The following is a 14508-nucleotide window of genomic DNA, read 5'->3' as shown; positions in this document are numbered from 1 at the left end:
TACATGTAGTAAAAAAACAAGTTTAAACAACACAAATCAAGATTTCACCACAAAATATTTCACAGAATCCTAGCTAGAAATCTGGGAGTTACTCCAAAAAGTGGCACTTTAAAAAATTATTATGTGAAACGAAAAACAATTAACATTTATTTAGAGCATTAATTACCATGACTACCATATATAAAATACTAAGATGATGGACCATGTTAGGACACGAGATGACCACTATGGGAGGTAAAAGTTATCATATGAAGTGTAAAATGATTAACATTTAGTTAGGGAATTAATTACCACTACGAGATGGCCACTGTAGGAGGTAAAAGTTGTCATATGAAGTGTAAAATGATTAACATTTATAGTTGGTGCATTAATTACCATGACAAGATATAGAAAGAATTGGGAGGTGAAAGTTATCATATGAAGTGTAAAATGATTAACATTTAGTCGGGGAATTAATTACCACTACGAGATGGCCACTATAGGAGGTAAAAGTTGTCATATGAAGTGTAAAATGATTAACATTTACTTAGGGCATTAATTACCATGACGAGATATAAAAAGTAAAAAATGTCCTATGAAGTGTAAAATGATTAACATTTAGTGAGTGCATTAATTACCATGACGAGGTATAAGAAATAGAAATTGTCATATAAAGTGTAAAATGATTAACATTTGGTTAGGGCATTAATTACTCTCACGAGATAGTCACTATAGGAGGTAAAAGTTGTAGCATAAAATGTAAAATAATTAACATTTAGTTAAGGCATTAAATACCACGACGAGACGAATAACAGATACTGAGATCGGGTGGCCATGTTATGACATGGGATGGCAACTATATAAGTTAAGTTTCAGATACAATGGAAAGCAAAGCAAGTTTTGCATAAACTCACATGCAATCTGATTGCATAAAGTTCCATCTATCATCAAATATTTCGCCGTATTGCCAATACTAGGCACATCCATGCATCCTAGGAATTTAACTCATGATATGGCCATAGCTGGAGCACCATGGATGTTATTAGGTCTGATTTCGGTGTTGTTGCAAGCCTCCCTCTTTTTCAGCAAGCAGCAGGTCCAACGCCATTGACAACTGCTGGAGAAGAGATGCAAATTGGGCGCAGAATCGAATGAAGTTGGCAGATTGTGCTGTGGGCTTCGGAAGCGCCGCCAATGGAGGAAAAGGAGGGCAGATCTACACCGTCACCACCCCTGATGACAATCCCACAAATCCGCTGCCCGGAAGTTTGAGATACGAAGTGACCCGCAAGAATCCACTGTGGATTGTTTTTGCTAAAGATATGAACATAAAGCTTCAGATGCCCCTCTCTGTTGCAAGCCACAAGACTATTGATGGAAGAGGGGCCAATGTTGAGATCAGTAATGGGCCTTGCATCCACCTTGACAACGTGAACAACGTTATTATTCATGGGTTGAACATCCATGACTGTAAACCCAGCGTCGCGGGTAACGTTGAGGTGACGGAGTCCGTCACCTGGTTGACAAAACAGGATCCAGATGCTATATCTATCACTGGTTCTAAAGATATATGGATCGATCACAACACCTGTCACACTCACGTTACATACACAAAAAAAATAAAATTATTTGCATACCTTATATATGCTTTTGTTACATAGCGCATTATTTTTCAATCTACATATATGCACCTAGGCTTAGTGTTGATCATGCATATGCCACGTAATCACAGCGCTTTAACATATGTTTGATGACTGTTATAATCTTGGTTTGACTGAGATACGTGGCCACACATAATGCTATCGTATTACTCTGTCAAACGGGCTTTTAGAGTGCGCTTTGACTTCACCTACGCACCAGCTAATAGATCGCCAGTTCTACGGTGAAACTTAATGAAGATCGGCCTTGGCGGTTTCACCGCAGCTCTTGCAGGTGCCAGCTCGCTCTTACCTTAATGACTACAGTACTTGTCGAGGCAGGTGGCAAAGCTTGGCTACTTGGCCCATGTGACTTCTCGGTCACAGTTATCTCGGCCTTTTCGCCTGGTACTCCCGCCTTGCATCGACGGTCAGGATCTCGCCCTTGTATCCAAGGGCTGGAATGCACACTAGGGTTTAAGTCATTACAAAATTCATTCGATCATTCTCGGGGTTCATTCATTTGTTCGGCCCCTTTCGACTTCGCCTCAGCATTCCTCCTCCGGTTCGACCTCACCAGCACCACATACCTCACCTGCAGTTGTTCCGAGAGCGGGAAAGTGCCTGACATTACACCTGCACAGGTATGGTCCTCGTCTCCTAGGTTTACAGCTTGTTTATACTTGCGGTGTTAAACATGGTTAACGATTTCTTATGTCTCGGTGTTCACTTGCTTACAGGGCGCACTGCTGGGCTATCAGAACTTCTCTGGTGGTGCCACGATGATTATACATGATGCTTCCGCCCTCTCGGCGACTACAGGTATGCTGTTAGATTTTTGCATTGTTCCTGCTCACAAAAGCTTATGGACCACCGATTTGAGTTGTTCGGTTGTGGGTATGCAGTCCGCCGTGAGAACGAGGGTTTCTTGGCATCGTTTGCTGAGGTATTCCACTCAGAGAACCCTCACAGTTTGTATCTAGGTTTTCTCTGTTTTTTGGTCAAGTCAATGACCCGTCCTATAGCGTGGTTATCCACAGCGGAACCTTTCGGAGTTTTGATATATGTATTTAAGAATCTTATTTTGTTTTTGGAATGCAGTCCTTGACGGCACACTCAATAATTGGTTTACCATGTCCGTTCCTGGACATGTGACTTCGGTTCTGGCTGTAACACGCAAATTTGACAAACGGGTCCAGGTTCTTGTTTTGGGGTTTGCCATTGTTTAATGTATGACAGACACTACCCTTACGGTTCTCCACCGGGTATTATTTTTTTTGTAATTTTATAAACAGAACTGTGCACTGTCTATATTTCCGTGGTAACAGGACCTTTATATACTATGAATGTATTTGAATATATAACAGTCCTCAGGACAAGGTGTGAAGGTTATTTACTACCCAGGTTCTGTTTATTCTTCCGATTCATCTGTCTGTCATTTATTATACAGATTTGTCTTGATGAACTCGTATGACTTAGATTAGAAGAATAGCTGTGCATACATATTCTTTCCCTTAAGAAATGCCGTGGTTTATATTTATATACATTCAGGGTTAAGTTCGTAATGTGTACAGGGTTTAGTAAAGGGGTTTTGTCTCCCCCTTGCGGCACTGTTTTCTTATCTAATGTATCACGAACGTTTATAACTTCGTAACACTAATGTGCTGGAAAGAAGATATAGTTTTCTTCGTTCTCGGTATTATACAGTTCACCTTATAATGTTCCCGGTTGGGATGATTCATTTGTTTTCTTTCCATATTACAGTCTTAATATAATAGCAGTGAGTCTTATCTCCTTTCGTCGTTGTGTTGGAATCCGACCATTGTCGGCGCTCGCACTCAAACTTAGAGCGTTCCGGCTCATTCTATCGACACATAAAGATAGTGCTTGTCTGCATGCATGAGACTGCACTGTTGTTTCTATTATTCACTGTTCTGGTATTAATACAGTGTCTCTGTCTTTCCGACAAGGTTATGACATAATAAAGATTGTTCAATAGCATAATAAAGATTGTTCAATAGCCGGTTTCTCCCTTCTTATTCTATAACCAGTCTTTAGTTTAACTACATCTGTTGCAGCTTTATTTACCACAAGGGTTGTAACTTTGTTTACTACACGGCTAGTTTGGTTTATGTCTCTTGATTTGTAACTGACCTTTCATTTACAACTACACTTATGCAGTTACTTAACAACATAACAGTGTTTAGGAGAATAAATCCCTACTGTAGAATCACTGTATACAACAACAGTATTTAGGAAAATAAACATAATCCTTATTTACAAACTGTAAATTTCACTGTATATCTATAATCATTCAGGGACTCTGCATCTAGAAGCCGTACCTGGTTCACCAGTATCAGGAATGGTTTCTCAAGCAAGTCACCTGTGCTTGTTTCTGCTCTTCCACCCAGCCATGAGATCCATCCCTCAGACGGAATTCTCCCCCCGAGCCATCTTGCAGACCTCAAGTCCTCAACAAGATTTGTGCACTCTCTGTGCCTGGTTATCTGGTCCTAACCAGACTTAACCACTGTTTTTCTTTTTCCTTTTCTTGGAAAAAGGTTTTTCCTTCTGTCTGTCCCCACAGCACAGAACTTCCTCCCCACAGCCAGGACTTTTCCTGTTCTGGGAGGGTAGTTTTCCATCAGTTATTATAACTGAACTCTTTCTTTTAAATCCACCTCTTAGAGGCTGCCAGCATTTCAAGAAAATATTTAAATTACTTTCATCAAAATAGTTTGTCACAGTTTTGTTTTTAAACATAAACAACAACTGTATTAATGTCTTTTACCACAGTAAATTTCATATTTACATAATCTGGGGTTATTACATCTCCCCCTCCTGTGATTGGACATCGTCCCGATGTCCGTTGTCCTTAAACAAATTCGAGTAAGCTTTTCTGAGGAGTTCCTCATCCTCCCAAGTGGCCTCTTCAGGCCCATAATGTTGCCACTGCACCTTAGCTTGGAAAATAACCCGTTTCCACAGCTGCACTTCTCTCCGGTCGAGAATGGTCAGTGGTTTGACCAGAACCTCACCTTCTGGCTCGACCCGAACATTCTGCCATTGAATCACATGTTTAGGATCGTAGACATATTGTTTCAATACGGAAACATGAAAAACATTATGGATCCTAATATGGCCTGGTAGAGCGAGTTGATAAGCTACTGGCCCCACTCTTGCCAAGATTTGAAAAGGTCCAAAATAGCGAGGTGCAAGTTTGGCACACCCGCTCCACTGCAAGGTACTTCTTCTGGGTTGGATTCTAACAAACACATGATCCCCAACTTGGAATTCTTTGAACCTCCTCTTTCGGTCAGCAAAACTTTTCTGTCTGTCCTGAGCAGCTTTTAAGTTAGTGCGCACTTTCTTTACCATGTTTTCCATTTCTTTGAGCATTTCCGGACCAATTCGTAACCTGTCCTCAGGTCCACTCCAACTTGAGGGTGTGCGACACTTCCGCCCATACATCACCTCAAAAGGACTCAGCTGCGTTGAGGAGTGATACCCATTGTTATATGCAAACTCGACCAGGTGGAGGTATTCCTCCCATTGAGTTGGTTTCATCATAACACATGCTCTCAGCATGTCCTCCACTACCTGATTTACTCGTTCCGTTTGTCCATCTGTCTGGGGATGATAAGCTGTACTAAAGTTCAGCTGTGTTCCCAGTTCAGCAAACAATGTTCTCCAAAAGGTTGATGTGAACTTAACATCACGATCAGAGATAATCACCTTCGGAAGTCCATGCAATTTGAACACATTTTGCATGAAAATATGAGCAATTTGCACCGCCTTATACGTTGATTGTACAGGTATGAAGTGTGCTGCCTTACTTAACTTATCCACTACCACCATAATGGAATCATTATTTTTCTTTGTTCGAGGCAATCCGGTTATAAAGTCCATTGAAATGATCTCCCATTTCCATTCCGGAATGCGTAAGGGTTGTAACAGCCCTGCTGGATGCAAATGCTCCGCTTTAATCTGCTGACATTCTAGACATCGCGCTAGATACTCGGCTACCTCCTTCTTCATTTTTGGCCAGTAATATTCCTTCCGAAGAGCGGTAATCATTTTCTGATACCCTGGATGCCCGGTGTAATGGCTGGAATGAAATTCGTTCAGAATCAGTCTTCTAAGACTGTCTTCATTGGGTACATACAGTTTTTTATTAAAACACAGCATACCAGCATCATCTAGCTCATACCCCTGTTGTATTTCCTTACCATAAAGTTGCTGTACTTGCTGTTTAATTTGCTGGTAAACAGCATCTTGATCAGCTGCTGTTTTTATCCTTTCAAGTAGAGTACTCTACCACTTACTGACCGAAATCTTGCACACGCATTGTACCTTTCGACTCAAGGCATCAGCCACTCGGTTCTCCTTTCCCTTTAAATGTTTAATTTCAAAATCAAACCCACTTAAAAAGTCAGCCCAACGAGCTTGTCTCGCATTCAAAGTGGGTTGGCTGAAATAGTTTGTTAAACTGTGGTGGTCTGTTAGCAGCAAAAATTTTCTTCCCAAAAGGTAGTGCCGCCACATTTTCAGTGCATGAATAACAGCTGCCAGCTCCAAGTCGTAAGCAGAGTATTTCTGCTCATGTTCCTTCAATTTCCTTGATTCATAAGCAATGACTCTTCCTTCTTGCATTAGCACTCCTCCCACGCCTTCTTTACTTGCGTCCGTGCAGACCACGTAATCCTTGTTAGGATCAGCTATACTCAATATAGGCGCGGTAGTGAGTAAATGCTTGAGCTGTTCAAAGCTCTTCTGACATTCTGATGTCCACTTAAATACTTTTCCCTTCTTTTGTAAGGAGGTGATAGGGTATGCTACCCTTGAAAAGCCTTCCACAAATCTTCTGTAATAACCCGCTAGCCCCATAAAGGACCTAATATCTGCCACGTCCTTTGGTATGGGCCACTCCATTATAGTTCTGATTTTCTCAGGGTCTACTGCAATTCCTTCCTTTTTGATTACATGGCCTAAGTATTGTATCTCCTCCTTGAAGAAATCACACTTACTAAACTTTGCATATAATTGATGCTCTCGCAAAGTTTGCAACACCAAACTAAGGTGTTCCTCATGCTCCTTTCTTGATCGGGAGTAAATCAGAATGTCATCTATGAATATCAACACAAATTTGTCTAAGAATTTGTGAAACACACTGTTCATCAAACACATGAAAGTAGCAGGTGCATTGGTCAGACCAAAAGGTAGCACCACGAATTCATAATGCCCATACTGTGTTCTGAAAGCTGTCTTAGCGATATCCTCCTCTTTAATTCTGATCTGATGATAACCAGATCGCAGATCGATTTTAGAGAATACCGTCGCTCCCTTTACTTGATCAAAAAGTTCGTCGATCCGAGGCAAAGGATATTTGTTTTTAATCGTAAGCTTATTCAGCTGACGATAATCAATGCACATCCGAAAAGTGCCATCTTTCTTTTTGACAAATAACACTGGGGCTCCCCAGGGTGATACACTGGGGCGGATGTAGTTCTTATCTAGCAGCTCCTGCAGTTGCATTTTTAATTCTGTTAGTTCTGGTACACTCATTCGGTACGGTGCCCGTGACACGGGTGCTGCCCCTGGAATCAATTCAATAGTGAAGTCCACATCTCTTTTAGGTGGCAATCCTGGTACTTCCTCAGGAAAAACATCTGCAAAATCTTGTACCACCGGAATGTTACCCAGCGTAGCAGTCTTTTCTTTCTGATTTGCGTATCCCACCTGAATAGCGTAAATTTGACATTTCTTTCTGATGCATTTAGCCAACTGGGATGCTGTAATGGGTCGAATCTGCACAGGATGCTTAATCCCTTGTAATTCCTGCTGATCTCCACGGTCATCCTTATAGTAAATGGTTTTTGTCTTGCAATTCACTAAGGACCAGTGTTTCTCCAGCCAATCCATCCCGATCAGGATGTCGTATGAACCCAACGGTAGTACGTTTAAATCTGCCACTATTGGCTGCCCTGCTATGGTCAGAGAGCAGTTATTTATTTTGGCCAAGACCCGTCTCTTGGCTCCTGTAGCTAACTGTACCAACCATGGATTTCTGAACTTTTCAGATTGTAATTTACACTGTTCTACTATCTTTGGGCTAACATAACTTAAAGTAGCTCCTGGATCAATAAGAACAGCTATGGAAAGGTTTGAAATTTTACCTTCAAATTCAACCATAGATGGCTGGTACTCCGCTTGCCGGTCCTCCAAAGCTGCGATTATTCTGGGAACACTACGTGCCACGTCCCCAACGGTCGATGCTTCATGGATTTGGGATATCTGGTCTGTCCCCTTTCGCTATGGGCAGTTTTTAACATAGTGAGGTCCTCCACAGCCCCAGCATTGAACTGGAGGTCTGGTCATCCCTTCACCTTCTGGCCTAACAGGCTGCTCACTTACTCTGTTTTCACTTACTTCCCTAGCTCGGGGTGCGCTTCTTGATCCAGATCTACTGTTCAATCCTTTACCAGCTCCCTTACTTCCATTGCTGCGACCTCCCTTGCTGCTTCCAACCACCCGACTGCTCCTTTTTTCATTCCATTTTTTATTCGAAGTATCTCCCTTCTGTTTATTCTGCTGGTAGCAGATCCTTGCTTTACGGATAGCCTCATCCATGGTCCTAGGATTGTCAAACTCAATCCTCTCTCTTATATATGAAGGTAAGCTACTCACAAACCTTTGGACTTTGGCTTTCTCCTCTTTGATATAAGGTACATAACGTAGCAGAGAGGTAAAGCGATTAATGAACTCGTCCATTGTCTGCTGTCCCAATCTTAAATCATGGAACTCTCTCGCTTTTTCATCGTAGAAGCGCTCAGTTAGGTACCTTTCTTTGAAGTATTTCTGAAATTTCTCCCATGTAATGGTCCGTTCGCTTACCCCCTTGACAATCTTGATTTCCTCCCACCACAAGGTTGCCTTACCTTGTAACTGGAAGATAGCTAATCTTGCCTTCAAATTATGATCATACTCGTACAACTGAAAATACTTATTCATATTTATTAACCAAGCTTCAGCTGCTTCCTCCTGTTCGCCATCAAAATGTGGGGGTTTAATTTTTCGAAATTCTCCCTGCAGCTCCATTTTCTGTCGTTTTGAAGTTTGCTGCTCTGGTACATTGTCGGAATGATCCTCTTTGCCTGCTGAAATTTCAGGTTCACTCTGATAGTTCTGTTCTTCTGTCGTCCTCTGCTGTTCCGCGCTAGGGTTAGATGGAGGTGGATTTTGCCTGTCCGACAAACTCTTCAGAATCCTTTCTTGTTCAACTGTTAAACGCGCGTTGTCTTCTCGCAAACGTGCCATCTCATTTTTCAATTCTTGGACAGTTTCCAGTATTGCCAGATTGGTACTTCGTGTTGCCTCACCCAACTGTACCCACAGCTCTGGGTTCTCCTGAGGGTTACTGTCGGTCCCTTGCATTTTGTCTCCTTTCTGATTTAACTGTTAACTGTTGTAATCCTATGTTTTACCCCTAAATAGACAGAACAACAGTTAGTTAAATAATTAACTCACTTACTTATGCATGGTGTAGGCTTCTGCATAGTGAAACTTGTTTGCTTGAGGCCACAGTGTTGAAACTGGGCTCTGATACCAATTTGTCACACTCACGTTACATACACAAAAAAAATAATTTAATTGCCTACCTTATATATGCTTTTGTTACATAGCACATGATTTTTCAATCTACATATATGCACCTAGGCTTAGTGTTTATCATGCATATGCCACGTATTCACAGCGCTTTAACATATGTTTTGATGACTGTTATAATCCTGGTTTGACTGAGCTACGTGGCCACACATAATGCTATCGTATTGCTCTGTCAAACGGGCTTTTAGAGTGCGCTTTGACTTCACCTACGCACCAGCTAATAGATCGCCAGTTCTACGGTGAAACTTAATGAAGTTCGGCCTTGGCGGTTTCACCGCAGCTCTTGCAGGTGCCAGCTCGCTCTTACCTTAATGACTGTAGTACTTGTCGAGGCAGGTGGCAAAGCTTGGCTACTTGGCCCATGTGACTTCTCGGTCATAGTGATCTCGGCCTTTTCGCCTGGGACTCCCGCCTTGCAACGATGGTCAGGATCTCGCCCTCGTATCCAAGGGCTGGAATGCACACTAGGGTTTAAGTCATTACAAAATTCATTCGATCATTCTCGGGGTTCATTCATTTGTTCGGCCCCTTTCGACTTCGCCTCAGCATTCCTCCTCCGGTTCGACCTCACCAGCACCACATACCTCACCTGCAGTTGTTCCGAGAGCGGGAAAGTGCCTGACATTACACCTGCACAGGTATGGTCCTCGTCTCCTAGGTTTACAGCTTGTTTATACTTGCAGTGTTAACATGGTTAACGATTTCTTATGTCTCGGTGTTCACTTGCTTACAGGGCGCACTGCTGGGCTATCAGAACTTCTCTAGTGGTGCCACGACGATTATACATGATGCTTCTGCCCTCTCGGCGACTACAGGTATGCTGTTAGATTTTTGCATTGTTCCTGCTCACAAAAGCTTATTGACCACCGATTTGAGTTGTTCGGTTGTGGGTATGCAGACCGCCGTGCGAACGAGGGTTTCTTTGCATCGTTTGCTGAGGTATTCCACTCAGAGAACCCTCACAGTTTGTATCTAGGTTTTCTTTGTCTTCTGGTCAAGTCAATGACCCGTCCTATGGAGTGGTTATCCACAGCGGAACCTTTTGGAGTTTTGATATATGTATTTAAGAATCTTATTTTGTTTTTGGAATGCAGTCCTTGATGACACTCTCCATAATTGGTTTACCATGTCCGTTCCTGGACTTGTGACTCCGGTTCTGGCTGTAACACGCAATTTTGGCAAACGGGTCCAGGTTCTTGTTTTGGGGTTTGCCATTGTTTAATGTATGACAGACACTACCCTTACGGTTCTCCACCGGGTATTATTTTTTTTGTAATTTTATAAACAGAGCTGTGCATTGTCTATATTTCCGTGGTAACAGGACCTTTATATATTATGAATGTATTTGAATATATAACAGTCCTCAGGACAAGGTGTGAAGGTTATTTACTACCCAGGTTCTGTTTATTCTTTCGATTCATCTGTCTGTCATTTATTATACAGATTTGTCTTGATGAACTCGTATGACTTAGATTAGAAGAATAGTTGTGCATACATATTCTTTCCCTTAAGAAATGCCGTGGTTTATATTTATATACATTCAGGGTTAAGTTCGTAATGTGTACAGGGTTCAATAAAGGGGTTTTGTCTTTCCCTTGCGGCACTGTTTTCTTATCTAATGTATCAACGAACGTTTATAACTTCGTAACACTAATGTACTGGAAGGAATATACAGTTTTTCGCTCTCTGTTTACACAGTTCACCTTATAAATTTCCCGGTCGGGATGATTCATTTGTTTTCTTTCCATATTACAGTCTTAATATGATAGCAGTGAGTTTTATCTCCTTCCGTCGATGTGTTGGAATCCGACCATTGTCGGCGCTCTCACTCAGACTTAGAGCGTTCCGGCTCATTCTATCGACACATAAAGATAGTGCTTGCCTGCATGCATGAGACTGCACTGTTGTTTCTATTATTCACTGTTCTGATGTTAGTACAGTGTCTCTGTCTTTCCGACGAGGTTATGACATAATAATGATTGTTCAATAGCCGGTTTCTCTCTTCTTATTCTTAACCTGTCTTTAGTATAACTACATTTGCTGCAGCTCTATTTACTATCAGGTTTGTAACTTTGTTTACTACACGGCTAATTTGCTTTATGTCTCTGGTTTGTAACAGACCTTTCGTTTACAACTACACTTATGCAGTTACTTAATAACATAACAGTGTTTAGAAGAATAATTTCCTACTGTAAAATCACTGAATACAATAACAGTATTTAGGAAATAAACATAGTCCTTATTTACAAACCGTAAATTTCACTGTATATCTATATTCATTCAGGGACACTGCAACTAGAACCGTACCTGGTTCACCAGTATCAGGAATGGTTTCTTCAAGCAAGTCACCTGTGCTTGTTTCTGCTCTTCCACCTAGCCATGAGATCCATCCCTCAGACGGAATTCTCCCCCCGAGCCATCTTGCAGACTTCAAGTCCTCAACAAGATTTGTGCACTCCCTGTGCCTGGTTATCTGGTCCTAACCAGACTTAACCACTGTTTTTCTTTTCCCTTTTCTTGGAAAAAGGTTTTTCCTTCTGTCTGTCCCCACAGCACAGAACTTCCTCCCCACAGCCAGGACTTTTCCAGTTCTGGGAGGGTAGTTTTCCATCAGTTATTAAAACTGAACTCTTTCTTTTTAATCCACCTCTTAGAGGCTGCCAGCATTTCAAGAAAATATTTAAATTACTTTCATCAAAATAGTTTGTCACAGTTTTGTTTTTAAACATAAACAACAACTGTATTAATGTCTTTTACCACAGTAAATTTCATATTTACATAATCTCGGGTTATTACAACACCCTCTCGAGGTGCTTAGACGGTCTCATTGACGTTTCGCTTGCTTCCACAGCTATTACTATTTCCAACAACCGTTTCACTTATCATGACAAGGCAAGTTTACGCCTGATGGCCGATTTTAGCAATATTTTAAAATTTAATAATAGTTTATGCAGATTGTAGATTTAGGGATTGTGTTGGAATAGTTAAGCAACTAATTTTTTTTATTTGTCATCAAATTCTATATTCTAGAAATCTAGAATACTACATAATCTATAGCGATAGTGATTATTCTTTCATTGTATGAACGCATGCAGGTAATGCTTTTAGGCCACAGCGATGACTATGCAGGTGATAAAAACATGAAGGTAACCGTTACCTACAGCCACTTTGGACCAGGTGTCATGCAGAGGATGCCAAGGTAAGTTAATCGCACTAAGACTATCCCAGCTTGAAAATACATTAAAACCAGAGAGCAACGACTGCGTTGAGGAACATCCCCTTCTTAGTTGTTGGAATGGTTAGGACGGTTTTGTGTTTTGATTGATTTGTGTTTTCAAAGGGCAAAGAACAGTAGGTTATTGCAAACTGTTAGTTAATGGCATGTAAATTTGATCCAAACAAACAGATTAGTCCAAATAGTTAAAAGATTCACCATGTTTTAAAAGATGCATGCATTTTTTTTTTTCCTCAGGAAAAAACTGGGAAGTATTAGAAAATAAATTCGCTTTTGCAGATACATGTTTAGTATATTTTAGTGGATGAGTTTAAAATTTGGCGGAGACCCATCAGAAATCTATTTAGAATGAATATTTAGGTTTACTATTTAATTTATTCGAAAAGTACAATCACAAATAATGTGATGATATCGAAATTACAAACAAGTGTTATTGAAAAAACACTTAAGTCTTGTTTTAGATTTGTCCATAAAAGTCTATGATAATATTCATGGAGTGTCCAGAAATTTCCGAGTAGTGGGTGTGAAGTTCTCTGTAAAAATGCTAAATAGTGAACATATTAAAAGAACATTTTTAAGCCAACTGTCTCATCTCACTTTACTCAAGCAATCCTTGATAACCAACCTCAAGTCTTCGAAAAACTTACCAAGAAAACAATTTTGGATAAGCAATTAAAATTTCAAACCCATTATTTTGAGAAGTTATTGATATCGCTCACTCAATGCACGCAATCTCTCGTTAACATATCAGTCAATAATCGTGCAGGTGTAGATATGGATACGTGCACGTCGCCATAACAACTATGAAGGGTGGGAATATATGCAATTGGAGAAGCAGGTGACACGGCGTGAAGCTTGTAACGCTGCTTCTTCTTGTCTCGGTGGATGGTTGTGGGAGTCAGTGGGCGATATGCTTGTCAATGAGCATATTTTGTTCGATCTGGTAAGGAAACACTTTTCCAATGTACGCGGGAAGCCAACGATTTACAGTTAGTAGTGCGAGCTTAGTACCAGAGATCACTCGAGATGCAGGAGCTCTCGCCTGTATTCCCTCCAGGCCTTGTGTTTGAGGGCTATAAATATTATTGGGTCGCACCTTGATTTTTGTTTAACAATGGTGTATATAATTGGCCTAACAATTTTGTGTGCTTGTGTTGGAGGGTACTAAATATTATTGTATGGACACACCTTGATTTTTGTTTCCAATCTTTATTTTATTTTATATATGGTTAGTTCACCAATCTTTATTTTACATATTGCTAGTTTACCAATCTTTATTTTACATATTACTTGTTTACTATTTTCTAATTTATGAAATAACAATTTTATTTTTATTTTATTTGTTTACTATTTTCTAATTTATGAAATAACAATTTTATGTATATTTTATTTTTGTTATGATATGGGAAATTGTTATGATATCTCATTATTCTTCCAAGTTATATATATGTTCTTGGTAACATTGTGGTTGTTATTGGATAGGTAAAAGATGGTCGTTAATAGTTTTATGTTTTAAAAGTTAAATTTATAAATTATTAATTTTATGCTAAATCTAAATAAATATTAGAAAATTAGGCATAATAATAATATAAAAGTTTAATAAATTGTAAGAGTTTATTTTGTTAGTGATGATGAAAAATTGTTCATATATAAAATATTGTTGTTATATTAATAATATTTTAATGCGATAATCAATGTAATAAAATATTAATGTAACCATATTAAATTACTATATAATATTATTAACAATAATATTGCTTTTATCAATTTTGTTTTATAAAGAAATGACTAATATTTAATATTAGTGCTATAACTTTAGTTAATGTTATATAAATGTTAATATTAACATAATAAATTGTGTCAAAATATTATTTATCATAATCAATAAATAATCTTATAACCGATACAAAAATGACCTAATATTATTATAAACCTAAAATAATATTATTACATTTCTATCATACCTGTCATGCCCCTACACCTGCGGTGATC

General features: G+C 39.7%; 1 pseudogene; it reads left to right on the top strand.

Annotated features, from left to right (window-relative positions):
- The first annotated feature begins 300 nt into the window (after nt 1-300).
- On the top strand, nt 301-13510 carry LOC149243383 (pectate lyase 1-like; annotated as a pseudogene).
- The last annotated feature ends 998 nt before the right edge of the window (nt 13511-14508 follow it).

This window comes from Pinus tabuliformis, chromosome 8 (genome assembly GCF_031772625.1).
Source record: "Pinus tabuliformis cultivar Carrire ecotype Pingquan chromosome 8, CPIR1, whole genome shotgun sequence".
Lineage (NCBI taxonomy): Eukaryota > Viridiplantae > Streptophyta > Pinopsida > Pinales > Pinaceae > Pinus > Pinus tabuliformis.
This window is presented reverse-complemented; position numbering and strand designations above follow the sequence as displayed.